A 21,054-nucleotide genomic window follows, 5' to 3' on the forward strand; every position below is an offset into this window, starting at 1 on the left:
GTCGTGTAAGCAGCGATGCCACTTGTGTAGAAAATAAGGAGCATATTGTGTAACTATATCCAGCATACACAGAACACGTGCACGGCTAGTCGCTAGCTGTCTAAACAGTAATGTCCTTTGCTAGTTGGCAGCCTAATGTTCATATTTTATAAATGTAGATGCTAAGCAGACAGCTGCTACTAGCCCGGGCTGCAGGACTGGTGAAGAGAGTCTGAGTTAGGAAATGAAAAATCTGTGAACTGTGTCAGTTGAAACTGGCTTGTAACGACGTGCCTGGAGCAAGATATTAACTGCTGAGTAGCACACCTGGACTTTACTCAGCAAAGCAGAGGTTGTTTCTATATTTGTACACTTCAACAGAATAATTTGCCATTTTTCCATCTGTAGTGTTATGAGAAGCATCATAACACGCACACTTAGACACAGATCAATGTTGTGTTTTCTTACTTTTCACCCACTAGTGAATTAGTTTAATCTGTAATGGAGATTAATTTCTTAAAGTTTTTATGTGATTGGGTTAGAGTTTCAGATGGCAATCTAATACCCTGGAGGTCCCTTGAAAACGAAGTCTGACTACCAGTGCGAGGCGGCGAGGGGGGCGGTGTGCAAATTGAAAGTAATCCTCAGACCTGGGCAGCAGTGCAGCTGGATTCACGTCTATTCATAATTCATCACTCAACAGCAGTGGGGTGAAGATTGTTCTATATGTGTAATAAAGCAAGAAGAGACGTCTCTGAAAGGCACTGACAGAATCACATAGATCAGCCATTGTGTTGCTGAACGTCCCAGGTGAGGGACACACATCTCCGTCTGTCTCTCTGCTTGTTACAAGCAGAGAGACAGACGGAGACGATAGCTGCAAGTCACACCGCGTTAGCTCCTACAGCCATCCAGCCGCAACTTTCAAGAGGAGAGCAGCTGACTGAGCCTCTGCCAGTCTAATATGAACTGTCAAAAGCCTAATTAGACAGCACCCAAGCATCACTCACAAAAGGCACCAGTTTCCCTCCAGTTGGAGCGTTCAAGTTTTTCCTGACCAGAAAGGAGTCAAACTGCTACACTAAACCGCGAGGGCGAGAGAAAGGAATAATTGGTAGCACATTTTCAGAACAAGCTTAAACATTTTAAGCAGACACTTGTGGTTTGAAAAGTTCAATATTCACTTTTCTCTGACTCTTTAAGTTTCCTCCAACATTCATGAAAAATACCTAAAACCTTTTCTGTAAAATCATTTAGATAAATAATCTTTAATCACAAGTTTTTTCCAGGTTCCAGGTTTAATGCAGTCATCCAAAACACACGATGAGGATACTTCGGACTCAGAGGAACTGCCAAATCACACTGTAATTATCTGCGGGTTTGTATTTTCTGATAAAAAAAAAGATGATTTAATCCCTTGTTATTGTAAAAACATAAGTCACAGCTGCTTCATCACTTTTATCCTTGTAAACTTGGCAGGGTAAAATGAGTTTATTTCAATGATATAAAAAAGTCACTTTTCCCTGGGCTGTTTCTGTGATAAACTCTTTGAAATAAATTGAATCATTCATCACTTTTCAAATTAGGTATCTAACGCATGAGCATAACTGCAGCTGAGGATTTAATTCACTCGTGGGACAGATGCATAAATCCTTATAGCAGCTTGATGCTGACATTTTTTGGAAGACAGCAACAGCAAGTCAGCATGATTGATGATGATGACAGACACATGACAGACACTCAGACAGCTTGTGGACCCCAGACACTCAGCACTGCTTTACCTAATAGAGATTAGGAAAAGTTGAAACAAATTCACAAGCCGAAACCCTGAAAACGGCTACACTCAGAGGGTGTTGAGGCTTCACCTTGAATACAGAAGTTCAGTGACATGTCCTCATCTTCAAAGATGTGCAGTTTGCATAGTGACAACACTGAGCCTACTGCACACTGTAAATGACCTTTAAATTTGGTAAATATTTTTACGTTTGTTTGAAAGGCACTTCGGTTTTATTTTGAAATCCATGCTTTCATTTTGAAACAGAAAACTGGCACAAAACCGTTAAAGGGCTGTTAGTAACGTTTCTTTTAGGATATGGTAAATAGTGTGCCTTAAAGTGAAAAATATGTACGTTTACTTTGCCAATTAGTACCTGGCTGACAGTGGCACAAGGTTTGTTAATGTTTCCTTTAACGGAATAAGTTACATGCAATCAAAATGTCGTCTAATAGAGTGTTATGTTGTTAACCTTGACCTTTATGTGTAGTTGTAAGTTAGTGAGGTGATATAATGAATTGAGTGATGTAAATTTGATGTATATGCTATATGTGAGCAGGAGAAATTTGTTTCCTTTGATCTTATGGTATTAATATTGCTGGTTTTGTTTTGCTCCTAGCTCTTACGGTGTCTTCACTGAATGTTTCAATAAAAACATTTCCAATAAAACCTCTGTGAAGCATCAGTATAAGAGACCATCATTCAGCCAGGGATGCTACACACACTGTGGAGGTGACTTTGGCTGTCAGAGATGTTGGCTGCCCCCCTAAAGTTCTGACATTACACGGTCCTGATGCTGAGGAGGACACAGTGGAAGTGAGAAAAAGAAGGAAGGACTTTTAAAAGACTTTTAAAACTACTAGTTGGCATATAGTGCCTGTGTCATGATAATACTCTCATAAAGTTTTGTGTACTAAAAAAGTGTTGTATTGGAATGTTATTGTGCTTAGGTTCCATAGTGCACAACAGCAAAACAAGCCTGGACATGTCTGAGAGCGAGAGCAGCGTCAGCATCTTAGGACTACTTCAACAACCTCTAATCAATAAAGTACAATGCAAAATATGTTTTAAAAAAAGTATACAAACAAAAAGTATGTTTGTAGAGGTGCAAACAGCAAAAACACACTGTGGAGTACAACAAGGCCACGAAGGGAGGCCAGCTGGTGATGTGCAACTCAAAACTAAACTAATGACTCAGTCAAGCACTGCTTGAGTACTCACTGGTTGCACTCCATATGACAGGAAGAGCAACCGGAAGATGCAAATTACAGATGCAGTAACATGGTAGTAAAAGTAAATGTTAAGACAGTAATGTGCAGGCCCCAAAGAGTAACAAGGTGGTTAATTTAGTTATTGGTACAGTAAAAATGTAAGCACCAAGGATACTTTACCATTTGACTTATGTTGTAATAATAATAAAAAATAGTAGTAATGTACACTTTATTGATGCCCATGGGAAAATTACTCTGCATTTAACCCATTCACTCAGTGAAGCAGTGGGCAGCCACCAATCCAGCGACCAGGAGCAGTGTTCAGGGGTACCTCAGGGTAGCCATTCAGTGGATTCAAACCCCCGACCTTCCGATCATGGGGGCAACCACTCTACTCCACTGTCCCTATTGCTGGCACCAAATTCACACTTCAAATTAGGTAGTGTGTCATCAGTGACAATAACATCTTAAGTGTCACGATCGCAAAATTCCTATAAAATGTAAATATATTTAAATAAATATAAATAATAATGATAAATAATTTTATGGCTATAACACCCATCCCTACTACTAGATTGGTTATAGCCACATAATGTGTTTTTCTCATGTTTGTGCTGAGTCAGGCTAACAGACTGCTGCCATTACTGTTTTATTTAGCATATAGACATGAGAGTGGCATTGAGCTTGCTTCCTATGATGTTATTTTATTATATATTTACATTTTATTTGGGACTACCGAAGCAGGAGTGGAACAAGATATTGGAAAACGCAAAGACAGACCCAGAGTAAATATAACTTAAAGATGTGATATATTAGGTTACCTCCAGAGTAAAGCTCACTGCACCGTGTGCTTTGTCAGCTCTTTGTAGATATCCTAATTGCATTTTTACGGATTAGTCATAAGGCTGACGTGGCTTATGTGAAATACGGCATTAAAACTATAGGTGAACAATAATTTGCAACCAGGAGGTTTTTTCTATGTGTCTGGCATTCCTGACCTCCCTGTTTCTAAACTGCACCGGCTCATCGTTGTCACTGATATTTTGTAAGATGTTGCTGTTCCATGTAACGAGTCTCATTAGGCTGCTGCTCCAGCAGGTCATAAAAGGTCATCAGCATCCAAATCAACAGCTCATAACTAACATCTGCTTCAAATTAAGGATCAACAATCTCAGTTCCTGTTTCTGCCAATTTGGATATTTTCAGTGTTGCTATCGTTTCACACTACATTGAGGAAGATCATCTAAATATGCCTATTTAAATACAAAAATACAGCTGAATATCTTTCTCGTCTCGTTCCTTGAATGTGAGAGATTATCAGAAGTAACCACGAGTTCACTCCTCTATGCTAATATCTTCTTCTGTAAAGAATTTCTACGCAGCTCATTCCACAGCAGCGAGCAGACCCAGCTCTCACTCTCGTCTTACCTTCAGTAATGAATACAACACAAACCTGTGCTGCAGAAACAGAGCGTTGACAGCTAGCCTTGTTTTAAAAAAGAAAAATACACCAAGACCGGTGACATCTCCACAGCTGTTATCCGTCAGTGCTTTGTTCCCTTAAATGCAAACAAACGCTACAATTGATCACTTCTCTTTCAGATATTTGACACGAGCAAAGCGATTTTGCTCCAGAACACATTTCCTGGTAAAATAGGGCACCTCTGACATCTGTGTGAGTCTACATTAAGGTGAAAATGACACAGAAATATCCACAAGTGTTCCTGACCAGTAATTATCCCTGTCTGACACACATGCAGCAGGAATAGCCGCTGGCCTGAACGGGATTACAGCGTAATGACATGCTGATGAAATGTACTGGGCCATCCAGCTCTGTCTATGTTATGGCCTGTTGTCCATATTTCAGCTGAGCCTGTTTGTATGGCCTACTTCACAGTCCCACCCTCTAATCCCGTGCCGATGGGAACTGCCACGCCGCCTGGTCCCCTTCCCATCTCTCCTCCACTCAGCTTTAATCTCACTTCGGCTAAGACGGTGATGGCGAGCGCCAAAGTGGGGATGGCTGACAGTCAAAAGCAGCCTCGGTTAAAGTGTGTTTTTGATTGTGATGAACAAAAAATACTTTAACTAAATCTCGTTATTTTGCCCACAATTTACAGTCTTCGCATGAATGAAAACAGCAGCAAATAAAACGACTGTGTGCCGTTTGGAGCTGTGAGCGAGTGGCATGTCTTCCTTCCTGCTGCGCCGAGCCTAATAATTTGAGAATAGCGTGGTCTGGGATTTTGGTGTAATTATCCGAGAGCGCTAATTGCAGTAAGAATTCGGAAGCAATTATGAGGATCTTGAGCATCGACGCTGGCACTGAATCTGCATGGCGCAGAGTCTCACAGCAGCTGTTGATTAATCTTCAAGCTTCACTAACACACAAATCCCTGCACAAAACTTGTGGAGATAATCATTCATAAGTTAGATCCCAAATTTATTCGCTCATCCCTTTATTTGATTTGTGCGCACTAGGAGGGGATGTTTAGTCTGGAAAGAAACTCTTGTTTATAGCTTTGAGCTGAAGCAGAAGAAGCAGAATGTTCAGTATCTGTGCCATGTCTTCTGAGAGATTAACTAATGTGGCAGCAAGCTGCCTGATAAAAGGACTCAAGAAGTCAAGTGGCAGGAAAGAGAAAAAGGCGCTGACCAATGAGGGAAACGAAACAAAGCAGTCAAAAAAACGAGGAGAAACGAGAGGAAAGAAAAGCAGTTATTGAGCACAGGAAAGCAGAGGAGTGCGCAAGAAGAAATTATAAATAGAAATAAAAGAGCTTCTTCTTTTTAGTTTTCTTTTTTTTTTTACAGGGTGACAGATAAAAACAGAAAGCAGAGATGTGAAATGGTTTAGGGAAGGTGATGAGGGATTATACATCCTGACAGAGCCACAGAAGAAAGGGAGCCTTAGAAATGGATTTGTCAAAAGTGAGGCACTTCAGAGGAACGTGGACTGCAACCGTGTGTGTGTGTGTGTGTGTGTGTGTGTGCGTGTGTGGTTGACAGCCACACTCTCTTATCTCTCTGTTGTAAATCTGAACTCAAAAGAGAATCTGTCACTGACTGTGCTGCTGCTGCCGTTGTCCATAGAACCGCTCTGAGCACCTAATTGAACACTTACATACTGACAATGAAATTGTAAGATACACAAGTTCTGCAAAAAAAAACATGTACAGGCTCTCAGATGAGGCTTTCTATGGCGTCGACAATGACACAGGTTGTCAGCACCTGTGATGAAGGCTTCATGAGAGAAAGGGCTGGGGGCTGGGGGGGGGGATTTACCCCCAAAGCAAACAAACAACTGTCCACGGTACAAGCGCGAAGGATGAGCAATGAGTGTCCTTAAAGGAGATCACCATGCCTCGCCATCTCACCGAGTCCAAGGCAGATTACAGCATCGCGGCCTTTTATCTGCCATGCAAAGGGACCTCTTTAAAGTCTCTAGGCATAGCTTTGGGCACCCAGTAATTGGGTCCTGCCTGCACATTAAACATAGATCTGTTCTGGCATCACACAGGAACTCAGCATCGGATGTACCAGGATGAAACAGCATGCTGGATGGAGTAAGAGGCACACACTGTGCCACACCAAAAAAAAGAAGGAGAAGAAGAAGAAAAAAAGATAAAAACCTCACCCGTGCAAACAGACTGAACCACAGCTACAGTCAGACATACAAATTATTCACAGGCTCTTTTGAAACTGTTTACTCTGGGATGCAGATGCTGCCTTCCTCACACTGAGACAGTCGAGAGATAAACTGAAAGTGGTTCTGATGAGGGATTGGTTGTGAAGGATTTGATTGTGGGACAAAAGTCAGATGCAGAGGAGTTCTTTGAAGGAAAGCTACAGTATGCATGCATACAATAGGCTGACAGAGGCAAAAGGAAGCAGGCAGGGCTGCCTTTGAAATAGGTGAAAGAGGCTGTGACAGTGTGTTGTCAGGCAGGCGAGCTGATCCCTGATTCTGTGATCAATGTTTTCCAAGAAAATAAAATAAAAAAAGATGAATAATTCAAAACAGACGAGCGACAGGCTCGTGAAGACGGGTAAAGCAACAGCAGTCGTCTGGCTCGCATAATAAATTCATAACATTCCCCTGATGTCCAGAACCGGCTTGTCCTTTTCGCCCGAAAGTGTGGCAAACAGCACACATCAGAGAGTACACCTGTCAGAGCTCGAAAATGTGACAGAGCATGAGCAACGATGCGCTTGTGTACATAGGCAGCAGCACAGTCGCATGGACGGATATTTATAGCTACGCAGATCTACAGATTGTGATCTATACCGACAAACATAACCCCATAATTCTAAGAAGCAGCATGAAATCCACCTCCACATATAAAATGTACCCACCATGTTCCAGCTATTCTGTGAGTAGAGTATGGCCTCCATAAGGTATTGACCTAAACAACAGAAAAGAAACTTGCCACAGCTGTGATTTAGTTCAAAGCAAAGAATCTCAGCAGACTACTTCTGATCAAACACGTCTGACAGGCAAACCGAACCCGTACACTCCCACAAAGGAGGGGGGGGGGAGATGAGAGGAACCACAGTCTGTTAAGCCCAATCTCATCACACCCATCTGTCACGGTTACGCACGGACATTTACAGCTGCACATTTATTAGTTCAAATCAGCCAGGAAGAAAACAGGGAGAGATTTTCTTCCTTTCAGATGACAGCCTGGAAAAAAGCTTCCCCCTATAAATATACTGTCCCTCTCTCCGCCACTGCATGAAAATAACACACTTGCTTCTCAGTGCACGGCAAGTAGGGTCATCTTTTATGGACTCTGCTATAGCTGCTGTTTTAAGTGGACTAATATTAACAAGGCATGCGTAAATAAAAATCAATTAACCTTTAATTCTCAGCATTATAAAAAGCTTCAGCATTTTCATAAAGTGGAGGTAGTTCTATATCTTGTTAAACTATTTGAAAAAGGAAACCAGCTCAAACTAACATCTCCATAATTATGTATTACACTGACACACGGCCGTAACACCTTCGAGCTACAAGCTCAAACGCTCTAATGAACACAGTAACGTCTGATATGTCTTACTTGACTTCAGTGTCACCTCCTTTGATTTATTAAAGAGGAATAATTTTCTTTTACCTCTGGTGATCAAAATCTGAAAAATGAGGAGTCTCTTGAATATATTTAGGGAGCAGAAGTTAGCCAGTAGTTAGAACTGTATCCACGAATCCATTCCTTTATTTGACACTTCCTAATTATGATCCAAATTTCAATTTAAAAAAATGCTTGAAAGCTTCTTTTAGGTTCTTTTGAGAATTATAATCAATTTTGTTCGAGCTGGAGGCAGCATCAGGTTACATTAACTGAAAACAGGGGGAGGCCGCTAGCTCCAATTTGCTGTCACAAAACCTGCAAACTGCTGGAGACTCATTGTTGCCAGACCAGAAGTAATCAAGTAAAAAGAAAGCACACCCTCTCTCAGTTCTAAGGTTTTACGTATAAAGCCATAATAGAAAAACGTATGTGGTCCTCGGCAGGTGTTAAAATTGAAAAATACAACCTGAAGTGAAACATTACACATATTTCCGAGTCACTATTTAAACGAAAACTGAACAATAAAATGTTTCCACACTGGAAGGAAGGATTCATCAGCTCGGGAAATGGGATCGTCCAATGAGCACGTGAATGAACAGTTATTCAATTCCGAAAGTGAAGTTCACTGATTTGAAATCATGCATAAACAAGGTTTAAATTACAGTTCAAATGCTCCCATTTCTTGTTTCTATAGGGAGCAACTAAAGTGCACGCAAGCTAGCAAAAATATACTACAAAAGACGCAACACATAAGGCAAGTGAAGCGAGGATAAAAGGAAAGACTGCGCAGTTCAATCTCATCTCCCTGATTATCTGATTTATGTTCAACAGCTGAAAAGGAGATAAAAGTCAGCTTTAGTTCTGTCAGCATGATCCGCGGAGCAGACAGAGAGGAGAGTTGGAGGTCGTGGAGTGAGCTGAAGATGCAAAGAGGCGTGAGTGTTTAATCTTCATTTATACAGACGGTTCAGTCGGATATTTAAAATAGCTTTAGTAGGTTCAAAGAACAATTATTTAATGAGGATGAGTAAGAGAAACAGACAATACCTAAAAAAGCTCCATGGACAAAAGTAGACATGGAAGCGATGCGCCGGAGTATTCATATTCTGCACGACTGATCTTGATATAAATGCAAAATTAGCTGATCCGGGCCAAGATGTTGAAGTAGCAGAGAGAAAGCCATCTATTGCAGTGATGCAATCACTTGGGCATAATAACAGATTCATAGCTCCTGTGAAAAACACAAGATGTCAACTGAATCCAGTTCAGCTTGGCAAACGTTATACACATCTGGAACAATTTTACGCTACGATATGCACTATGGGCTCACCAGCTGGAAACAACAACGTCGGACCCCATCAAAATCTGCAAAAAGGCTCGTTACATAAGAATGAGCATCATCATTTTACAATTTCAACAAAATATAATACATTAATTATATTTTGCTGTAGCTCAGGTGGCAGAGCAGGTCAGCCACTAATCAGAAGGTCGGTGGTTCGATCCCAGGCTGCCTCCTGGCTGCATGCCAAATATCCTTGGGCAAGATACTAACCCCATGTTTGCCTACTGGTGGTGGTCAGAGGGCCCGGTGGCGCCAGTGTCCGGCAGCCTCGCCTCTGTCAGTGCCCCCCAGGGCAGCTGTGGCTACAATGTGGCTTGCCATTGCCAGTGTGTGAATGTGTGTGTGAATGAGTGAATGACTGAATGTAGTGTAAAGCGCTTTGGGGTCCTTAGGCACTGAGTAAAGCGCTATACAAATGCAGGCCATTTACCATTTACCATTAAACTGGGAAACTGCAGATATCCAAGTGTTTAAGCAAAATTAAAACACATCTACTAAGTATTTAAGCAGGTGGCTGTGGCTCGGGAGAGGCGGTAATGCAGGTCATCTACTAATTAGGAGGTTGGTGGTTCGATACCTGGACGCTCCAGTCTGCATGCCAAAGTATCCTTGGGGAAGATGCTGAACCCAGAGTTGCTTATCGGAGTGTGACTGTTAGACAGAAATCACTTGGACGTAGAAAGAAAGTGCTTCTGTGAATGAGCCATGTTGTATAAAGAGCTTTGAGTGCTCGAGAAGAAAAGAACCGTTTATCATTGTCTACAGAGAATTGTAAATATTGCTTACAGTACAGTACACTCTGTCTTGAAATACTATCCAAAAACCAACATCCATGTGACTCGATGATAATTTGTCTTTGCTTTAGTAATTGTGCTTATGTCCTTCATTCAATGTATTGTTAACTGTCGTATGGTTACACAGTTTTACCATTCCTGATCCTCTCAGCTTTTGTATCTTATTTGTTTTTATATTTCTCGATTTAGCTCTTTGCTACTTTCTTCATAGCTCCCTCGGCGCCGGCTGGGATATATTAATACATCCAATTTAGCAACCCTGAATTGAATAAACATGTATGAACGTTATGCAACTGACTGGCGACCTGTACGGGTGCTCCCCGCCTCTCGCCCTATGACAGCTGGGATAGGCTCCAGTGCCCCCCGCGACCCTGGGAAGGATAAGCGGAAGCGAATGGATGGATGGATGTATGAACGTTATTATTAACATTAACATTATTATTGCTGGGTCTTTACCTTACAATATAAAGCGCCTCGAGATGACTGTTGTTGTGATTTGGTGCTATGTAGATGCAACTGAACTGAACACGGATGCATGGATGTTTATGTGCCATCAACTTGCCAGGGACTGTAGATGAAAATAAGCATTTGTGGCCAAATCTTTCATGATGTACCAAAGCACTCGTGTTAATTAATGTGCATTGCCACTATTTAAATATATAAAGATAAGCATCACCGCACAAACACTTAACTGAGTGTTTTCAGAGATCAGCTGGATCGAACACACTCTTAACTATTGTAAACATCAGGACCTATTTGAAGACTGATTAATTAATCCCTTCCTTGATACTCTACTCTGACCACTACACATGAAGGTCTCATTAAGCCAAAGTCATCAACCGTATCTGGACTGAGGGAACACTATAAAGGGGGGGAAAAGGTACATTTGATTAAGCACTTAAGTATTAATTAGTGGATGATGTTGACTGGATGAGGGTGTGCAGGTGTGCTTGAAGATAAAGCTGCGGAAGTTTAATTAGGTATTGCAGTTTAATCGTGATGTGTTTTAATGCATGTGAGGGCAAGAAAAATGGGAAAACGTCGCGACTGCAAACACTCATGCGTTAATCTAATCTTGCTCGTAGTTACATAATTTAAGAGAGCTGATTATGAAGCGATCTCATGTGCGGTGTCTGTGGTATGAAAGATATGTGTAACTTGAGTCAGCCCATAGGACACAGCTGGCTTGACGCAGTGGTCCCAGATACAGTAAGCCGCGACCGCCTGGCTCAGCTGCTGCAAATGCAGTTTAATAACAGAGCTGGAAAGACTGATGCCCCTCGAAGCATGAAGTAATAATATTTCTGGAATCTAACAGTCGCTTTATACAAAGTAGAAAAGGTAAATTTACATTTTTATCTGCAAGTTATTTTCCATTGATGTGTTTAGAAAAACACTCTGAAATCCTTTTGAAAACATGAACTCTACTTTGGGCTAAATGTGAATTTATGATGTGAGAGTTACGGGTAAAATAGATAAAAGGCAGCTTTTAAAACAAGCTGTATTCAGAGAGTTAACATCTCTTACAGTCTGGGTACTTTTTCATTTGAAGAATCAAAACGTTTCTCAACACGTCCTGAACAAAGGAGACAAATAATGCTTTAGGATTCTGCAGTGAGATGAAAACAACCGGGTGCCCTTCAGAGATGAGTGTTTCCATGCTACTGAATTACAGTGCTGCAAAAAGTATTTGCCCCCTTCTTGATTTCTTACTTTTTTTTCCTACTTGTCACACTGGCATTCTTCAGGTTATCATCAAATTGTAATATTACATAACAATAACACAGGTAGAAAACTTTATTTGTCAATTTCTTCAAATGTACTTGCCATACAAAGGAATTGAAATTACGTTTCACACTGTCCCATGCGTAGACATTGACAACAATAAAGTGCAGATGCACAACAAAAAAAAACAGCCCTAACAATAAGGTAATATTGAATAGGGACCGGTAAATACATAATGAAAATTCAAAAAGATGTATTTATTATGGAATAATCTATCCAAGCCTACCGTTGCACTGTGTACAAAGTAATTACCTCCTGAACCTGATAACTGGCTATTCCACCCTTGGCGGCAAGAACTGCAATGTTTGTGATACCTTCAGACACATTGGAGGGTTTTCCAACATGAACGTCTTTAAGGTCACGCAGAAGCAGCTCAGTCTGATTTAAGCCCAGACTTTGACTTGGATTCTCCAAAACATTCATTTGTTGTTTGAGCCAATCAGAGGTGGACTTGTCACTGTTGAGTGCCCTTGAGCTTCAGGACATGAAGTAATGAGCGGAAATCCTCCTTCAGGGTTTTCTGGTATGGAGCAGAATTCATGGTTCCCTCAGTTTCAGCGAGTCGTCCTGAAGCAACCGAGCCCCCCAGACCATCACACCATCACTACCACCACCGTGTCTGACTGCTGCTGGGATGTTCTCTTTATGAAACGCTGTTAGTCTGATGCAGATGTAACGGGACTCAAACCTTCCAGAAAGTTCAGCTTCTGTCTCATCAGTCAGAAGATTTTCCCAGGAGTCTCTGAGGTCATCCAGATGTTTGTTGGCAGATGTGGTGTTCTCCTTGGACTCTCCCACGGAGGCCATTTTTGCCAAGTCTCTTTTTTATGGTTGAGTCATGACATCTGACCTTAACAGAGCCAGACGAGGCCTGCAGGTCTTTAGATGTTGTTCTGGTTCTTCTGTGACCTCCTGAGAGAATTTTGGTAGGCTGGTCACTCCTGTGACTTTATTCTCAGTGCTATGACTGAGAATAAAGTGTCATTCCAGGTTGAGCAGTTAGAAAGGACAGGTAACCAATATTACAGTATACATTTACATTTACTCTGGTTAGTTGTTTCCTTTTGCATGCATTTCATCTGATAACTCATAACAAGTGATGTCAAATGCAGAATCTATATCTCAGATGTAAAAGGACAGTTTTCATACTAGACTGCCCAAAGATGGCACAACAGTGAGCCCATGTTTTACGTTTTTAATAGCAGAACGAAGTTGGCATACAATTTAAAACCTAATTTAAAACTTGAATAAACAGTTATCTGTGTCACTTATTAGTTTATTCAAGACTGCTAATGCTATGCTAATGATATATCATGTATTATTTTTGACTGGACAGATGGATTATTCTTGATTTAAGGAGATTCTTTTTGAGGAACTGCCATATGCAGTCCTCAGAGTCCTGTTTAAATGATTTCTTACGCTATTAAGGATAACTTCTCTGATGAGACACCGAGCAGGAGCCCTGAACTCCATTTTCTCCAGCAATCTCAGCCATGATTGTCGATCCATATTGAGAAATTTTGTTTTATAGCCGTCCGGTCGCACCACTTTAAGCTGCCAGCAGCAGCAGAAATACATAAAATGAAATGAGGCGGAGAGTCTGACAAGTATATAAGCTCCCCAGAAACCCTCCTCTTCAAGCCTTAGCACAGCTCAGTGATGGAGACTCTTTGCTCTCTGACACACACGTTCAAGTATCAGCTCAGACACATTAGAGGTTTAAATAGTTGATCTCTCTGTTCTGTGTTGTTTTATAGATGATTTCATTTTTAGATCCAGCTGGCCTGGTGTCAAGCATTCATCGCCACAAACATTCTCATCCTAAGGAGCACTGGGCAAACAAACTGACTTCATGCAAGAAGCATGAGACAAAGTGTGATCTCTGAACTCCTCTTAACTGTGTAAACTCAGACACTCGTGAGACTCATTTGATTCCTCTTATTATTTACGTAAATACTAAGACCATCTCATCGCACATTCTTTCATCCAGAGGCTGCAGAAAACATAAAATATGCAGCATCCAGAGTGCAAAAACCACTTCTCTCATGGCATCGCTTCCTCTCTGGATCTCACCTGTGTCCTCCAAAGTCACTCTAGAAAAATCCTCATCAGCTTAAATGAGCAAAATTTCAAAAGTGCACAGATAATACAAGAAGTTGAGGTATTATAAATAGGCTGTGCAATAAAAAGAAAATACATTAGCTAATGTAGTTTTAAACTGAAGGTAGATATATTTTCTGAGTGGGCCGTGACAGAAATTGCATCTGTATTGTTCTGGGTTGATTTATTTCTTTGGCTTTGATTCTATGGCTTTTAAAAAAAATCTAACGAAAGCCTCTGTAGTTACTAGCGGTTCCATTAGAGTCACATAAATAAGCAGCCCTGCAATGACAAACTGCAGCGTGTGGCACTTCATGACTGCACTGCCGTACTAATTCGTCTAAAGCTTCAGCCTATTTTCCGCAGGTCAGGGAGCATAATTTTGAATAAAAACGCTCACATTTGGCCTTGATTAAGCCCTGGAAAAAGGTACACACACACACTCACACACATGCAAGAGTCTAATTTCACTAAATTATTCTAGATGCCATTTGAAGATCAGTTCACATTCATAAGGTGATATATTGAGATCAGTAATTGCCATCCAGGGGACACAGGTGTTTCTGCAGCAACCACGGTTACGTAAAGACTGTCAAGCTGCTCGAGCAATCTTAAAATAGTTAGTTGAATGTAATATATAAACAGTGAAATAGTATAATGCATAGCTCTAGGAGCTCCAGTTTCCCCCAGCATCAAAAAAACATGCAGGACTTTTTCTCCTGTCATGTGCTCTCGAACAAGGCACGGTGGCTGGCAACTACTACTAATATAAGGATGGGTTACAAGAGGAGAACTAGCTTCCCTACAGGGATGAATAAAGGAAATCTTACCCTCTATAAGTAATGAATAAATGATTAAACCAGAATGTCACTGATGTAGTAGCTCGTCCGACTCATGATCATCACAATTCACAGGTCATTATAATGTGTGAGGTACAGAAAGAAAGTAATGGGCTTCGCAGTCATTGGTTGGCGGTATTTTATAAACTGATGAAAATTTAAATCTATTAAAAAGTCAAGGAGGATTGCAAACAGTCACACACAGGAAACTACAAGCTGAGCATTACTCTAAGAGGAGGAGTGATTTTTGTGACAAGCAGAATGACCTTGACCTTGATCATTGCGTGTAAGTTTCATTAAATTCTAGCCAGTACTCTGTGAGCACTAGCAGGTCTAATCTCCGAGCTACATCATTAGATCCCTACTATAAATATTAGTTAAATAGCTAAAAGTGGCGATAGGCAACTGGAATATTTGGTTTAACATGTTAAATAAAGGATTAGCCATCTGACAGAGTACAGAATTAGCTAATAGTAACAGATAAATTGATAAAATTCCCTTCAACTAGAAGGTGAATAAAATCCATCTTTTTGGTCAGATTTTATCCCAACTGCACTCAGTTCGAGGATGCGATTGGACTGATCTGACAGGGCTGTTGTGGTCCATCTGGCAAAATAGGACTACTGCTCTAAGGTAACGAGGTCAACCAGGCACTAATGTCACAACAAATGCGAAATGAAGAAATCACATTTTTAAAAAGACTTGTAACGCCCACGTGCTCTCTAAGCTCTGCATTAAGGTTACAGCCCCGTCTGAATGTCTGTAATGGCATTACAGTAGTCTGTGGGAGGCCGGCCAGCGGACGGAGGCCGGCCAGCGGACGCAGGCCGACGATCATTCCAGCTGGACATCTTAACGCAGACAGATGACACGCCAGCCTGCCTGCAGGTATCGGACAGCCACTCGCAGGAGCACTCTCTCCTTTCAGTCCCGCATCGCATGCCTCCTCCTCCCTTTTCCTCCCTCTGCACTCTCCTCCCTGTAAGAGCAGCGATGCCCTCATCTTGCTGACAGTGGATGCATCTCTGTTTTATTGCCCTCATAAATACTGTGGAGTTGAAAACAATGAGGCACTGTTAAGCTGAGCCAATGTGACTGTTGAGCTTGGATGACAGCTTTATGTGCAACAGAAAGGTTCAAAATGAGAAGGTAAGTGTAGGCGTAGTAAAGGACAAGGCTAACAGGCCTGCTTTAATAACGCACTCTGAGGAACTTTGCAGACATTTCATTACTGACACATAAATCTGTCAAATAAGGAGGCTAAGTGGCACCTTGGGTACCATTAAGAGCTGTTTCATAATTGCCTTCACTTTAGTTGCTGTTTTTTCTTGATTTTTTTAAAAGTAACTGCTCTCAGCAGAGATCTATAAGATGACACATGGAGGCACGAAATGCACAGCAGAAATCCAGTAATAATCCTGGGATTAATAAGAATGTAAGATGTTAAAGGAACTGCACCTACAGTACCTTAAGCAGATTAAGCATTTGCAATGTGACCCTTACTGTATGAACCCAGTGACGAACATGAACCCAGTGTCCAAGGACACTTCAACAGGTCGAAAGCAACCAGTGACTGAACAAAGCTAAGGCACCCCACTGCAGGACACCAAACATAATTCTTCAGTCACAGCGCATGAAAAGAGGGAACATGGTGTTTGAAATGATTTCCATTTGAATGTTGGTGAAATTACCGACTCTGCGGCTCTCTACCCGCCTCTTATTGGTTTAACGGTGACCGATTAACTGGGGTAAGCATGCAGTGACACTACGGTTAAAAATCGTTGAAAGGGCCAGTCTCAGACTGACTGAATCAATGTAATAAATGTGCGCCTGTGGCTGAGAGATGTGAATGTCACGGTATAAAAACAGGGTAGTCCGAAAGGCTTGGACTCGAGTACTTTCAGGGACCTTTGTTGCATCTCATTATCCTCCTCTGTCAACAAGTGACCCCCAAAATACTCAGATGATCAAACTCACAGGAATTACAATTCCCTCCTGTACTATCTTAAAAACAGAAACACATCAAATGTGCAATTTCAGCAACAAAGCAGCCAGTTACAGTATGTATGCAAGCACTGCTGGACCAGAGGAGGAAAGAGATTAAAGCAAAACTATATTCAGAATTTTCCTAAAATAATCATTCGTCTTCCAGAGACTGCACTAAGAACAGAGCAGAGGCGCAGTAAAAACAGAGCTGGGAGAGGGCTGAGCAAACACCGACAGAGGGTTTAAGACATGCCAGGCGGAGGACAGGCACCGAGCCTCTCACACCGAGACAACTGCAGGGATCGATCAAAGGCTGCCTGCCCCCTTCCCTCGTTTAGATCATCAAAACCTAATTGACAAATGGTAACCAATGACACACACACACAGTGGCTCTGCTTGCATGGTTGCACTAGCACACCATCCCGAGGTTGACAATAGAAAAGCACGAGATAATGAGACCTGATGTCCAACTGAGTTAGAGAGCAAATCAATCAGCCGGGAATGCACCATAACAGAGTGAGAAGTGTCTGAGGGGATGGGATGTGTGGATGATTACAGGTGCAGCCTTGGGCTCATCAGGTTGTCTGTTAAGGTGAGAGTTGAATATAGCAAAGTGGAAGAACGAGTGAAAGACACATGCAGCAAAGAAGAGGGACACAAATGATAAACGCCATGTGCACGGTCTCGTTTCGTGGCACATTAATGGATCACAGAGGAGTGTGGAAAAGTGTTTGTTTGATTGCAAGAAAAGATAGGCACTTGACTCACCCAGGAGTACAAGTTGACCGGCTCTCCCTCCACATCTGAGCCTGGAGGTACCCTGGTCTCCGCTGGCCGTCTCCTCCGAGTCTGTGCAGGATGATGTTACAGTGTTGGTCCTCCAGCTTCTCCAGATGCTGGGCTTCTTCTTCCTCCTCCTCTTCCCGCAGCAGCAGCAGCAGCTGGACCGAAGTGCATTCACTCACCTTCCCTCACCGTTCTCTGCTCCTCCCAGCAATGCCGCGGAATTATCTCTTGCCTCCCAAATTGAGTCCCCGGATTCCCCTTCACCTCTGCTTTGTGCTACAGAGCCAGCAGGAGCTCCTGCCACAGCTCTGCGTGTCGGCGAAGGCAGTCACTAGCGAGCGGGTTGGACTGATGGAGCTGTGGTTACTGGATCGCGTTTGTGTGAGTGTGCTGGCATTTGTGTGTGAGGGATGTAGAGCGAAGTGTGTGTATGAGTGTGTGTGTTTGAAAGAAGACCCGGCTTCTGATCATTGGGGCTCATCTGCTCTCTCTCTCGCTCTCGCACTCGGGCAGTTTTGCGCTGCATTCACGTTCCGTGTATAAAAACGGAAAAGAGTCACCTGCTTAGAAATTCAGCCCACCTCAGCTGAATTGAAATGTGTGAATGATGAAATACATTTCAGCACATTTCAAAATTATTCGTTTCTACTACAATATTTTACTATTTGATTTATTCAGTTTGTGTTTGGTTAAGATTTTTATTTATTTATTTTATTTTCATGTATTTAAACTATAGTCTCGCTTTCCTCGGCAATACCCTAAACTTCTTATGATGTAGTAAACAACATCCAATTTAAGGTAGGCTATTTCCGCCCAGCTAATAGAAATATCTATAAAAATTCTACTTTTAGCTCCGTTTTTGTCCTCCACCAGCTCGCCAGGGGTCTCTCATTAAACAGTAAGCAGGTGTTCTGCAGTGGATTTACTAAAGCCTACTTGTAAACAGTTGCTAGAGCTGCTACTTGAAACTAGCAGTGAGAATGAATGAAAGCAGAAAATATTTCTGACCATAAAGCCAAAACAATGAGCCGAAGGACAGTAAAACCCTGCAGAGTTGTAGAGATCTGCAAAGACAAGTGGTTTTTGTACGAGGCCGTCCTTGCATCTACAGCTAGTTCTATATTTGTTTGAAACGGTTTTCATAGTTTTGGCCCTGTACACCACTGCAATCGATTTTAAATCAAATAGACACGAAGTGATTGAAGTGCAGGTTTTCATCTTTAATTATTACAACAACTGTGCATTAAATGTTTGAAAATTACAGTAGTTTTTATACACAGGCTCCCATTTTTGAGGCACATTATTTATTGGACCATTGATTGCAGTTTCATGGCCAGATGAGGCCCATTCCCTTTTTATTTCATGACAAATGAAGCAGAAATCGAATCTGAAGTTAAAGTGTCGAGTTTGTATTTTACAGTTTTTCGTTGTAATTTCTGAATTTGACGAGAACAAGAAGCTATCAGAGATAGAAAAGGCTTTAGAGGGCCAAATCAATAATTTAGTTCATTCGTAAAAGAAGGAATGGCGAGCTGAGCAACACCAAAAAGACTCAAAAACCAAAGGAGGTAAAGTGGATGAAGACAGAATTTTTTTCCATAGTTGACAATTATCTGACCAAGATAAGATCACTGCTGAGGAGACGAGTGTATCATTGTCAAGCTCTATAATTTACTAAAAGTTCTACAAAAGTGTTTTTCAAATACAGAGAACAATGAAATGCAAACCACTAGCTACACTCACGGAGGTCCCATTACACTTTGCCAGGAGACATCTAAAAGAGCCTGCAGGTTTCTGAAAATGAAAAAAATCTTGTACTAGAATGATGGGAATAGAAAAGTCTGGGCAAGGAGAGAAACATGAAAAACAATAACATATCATTGCTGGCGCCAATATTATACTATAAGGATGTATAGCCACTACTGTTTATTATTATTATTACCTTTATTTTGCCAGGAAGTCCCACTGAGATCACATTATCTTTTACGAGATAGCCCTGACTGAGGTTGCAGCCATACAACCTAAAACATCTAAAAATGCTACAAATGCAACATAAAATGTAAAACCACAGCTTAAAACTGGTTCACCTGGTTCACCCGAAAGACAAAACGCCAAAACACAGACTTAACAATGTGGTGTATGCTGTACAGTGCAGCGAGGAATGCCCAGACCTCTACATTGGAGAGACCAAACAGCCACTTCACAAGCGCATGGCACAACACAGAAGAGCCACCTCCACAGGACAAGACTCAGCAGTCCATCTGCATCTTAAGGATAAAGGACACTCTTTCGAGGATGCCAATGTTCACATTTTGGACAGAGAGGACAGATGGTTTGAAAGAGGAGTGAAAGAAGCCATCTATGTCCACTGTGAGCGACCATCTTTGAACAGAGGCGGGGGTTTACGACACCAACTCTCTGCCATCTATAATCCAGTTTTGAGATCCCTTCCCAGACGCCTTAACGCCCACTCACATCCTGGGCCATCTGACCTCAGGAATTCGCATGATAAGGTGGGGCCAGGTTTCACAATGAACACACCCGAAACTCTGGCTGATTGGGACCCACACCCAGTTTCACACCTTGGCTCAGGCGATTAGAAGATCATCAGGGGGTCCTTTTGTCCCTCTGTGGGGGGATACTCCCACTAGGTTTATATCTGGGACGCTCCACCATTTGACCTTAGAACTGAAGAAGCTTCTCGGATGAGAGGTGAAACGTCTTCAAGTAAACTTAAAGAAGTCCAGACGCTTTTCTTTGCAAGCTCCTTTGACTACGATGACCTGGATGACTGAGAACCTTCACAGACACACAGCTTAAAACACAATATAAATATACCCATAACATAAAATGTTAAATCATTAAGTGATTTGTCAAAAGAAAAATCCACAAATCTTTCACTGCATTCCTCATTATACTTCTAAATTCACCGATGGATAGAGGCATGTTTAAATTTCGGTCTTTCTGTAAATTATTCCATGTCCAAGATGTCTAGTAATAAAATCAGTTTTTCTGAGATCTAACAGAACCCCAGGTACATCAGAAGGCAGCCATTTAATGGAGTGATGATGTGATAATAGTAGTAAGATGAAATGTGAAGTGTACCATGCTGTACTCTCTGCTCAGATTCAACCAAACGCTGCAAAACTATCTGACGCAGTGCAAAAAATAAAGACCCAAAGCATAAAGCAAATGCAACCCAAGAGTTTCTCAAGGCGAAGAAAATTGATGTTCTTCAATCCCCAACCTAAAGTGGAGCTGACAGAGCAGCTTTTCAGTTATTAAATATAAAATACAGAAGAAAGACACGCAATCAAGCAGTAACTAAGGTAGCTGCTGTAAAGGCCTGGCAGTGCAGATAAGGGAGGAAACAGTATTTGGTGTCCATG

The 21,054-nt window shown here is 41.7% G+C and overlaps 1 protein-coding gene across 1 annotated transcript in view; it reads right to left on the reverse strand.

The window, feature by feature from the left end:
• Nucleotides 1-18,181, reverse strand: part of lingo3a (leucine rich repeat and Ig domain containing 3a) — a 32,202-nt gene extending 14,021 nt beyond the window's left edge. The window contains exon 1 of the mRNA XM_084921109.1: nucleotides 17,648-18,181. The gene's annotated coding sequence lies outside the window, so the exon portion shown is untranslated. The remainder of the gene's footprint in view (nucleotides 1-17,647) is intronic.
• Between the last annotated feature and the right edge of the window lie 2,873 nt (nucleotides 18,182-21,054).

This window comes from Perissodus microlepis, chromosome 23, assembly GCF_051167445.1.
Source record: "Perissodus microlepis isolate ML-2025 ecotype Zambia chromosome 23, ASM5116744v1, whole genome shotgun sequence".
Taxonomy (NCBI): domain Eukaryota; kingdom Metazoa; phylum Chordata; class Actinopteri; order Cichliformes; family Cichlidae; genus Perissodus; species Perissodus microlepis.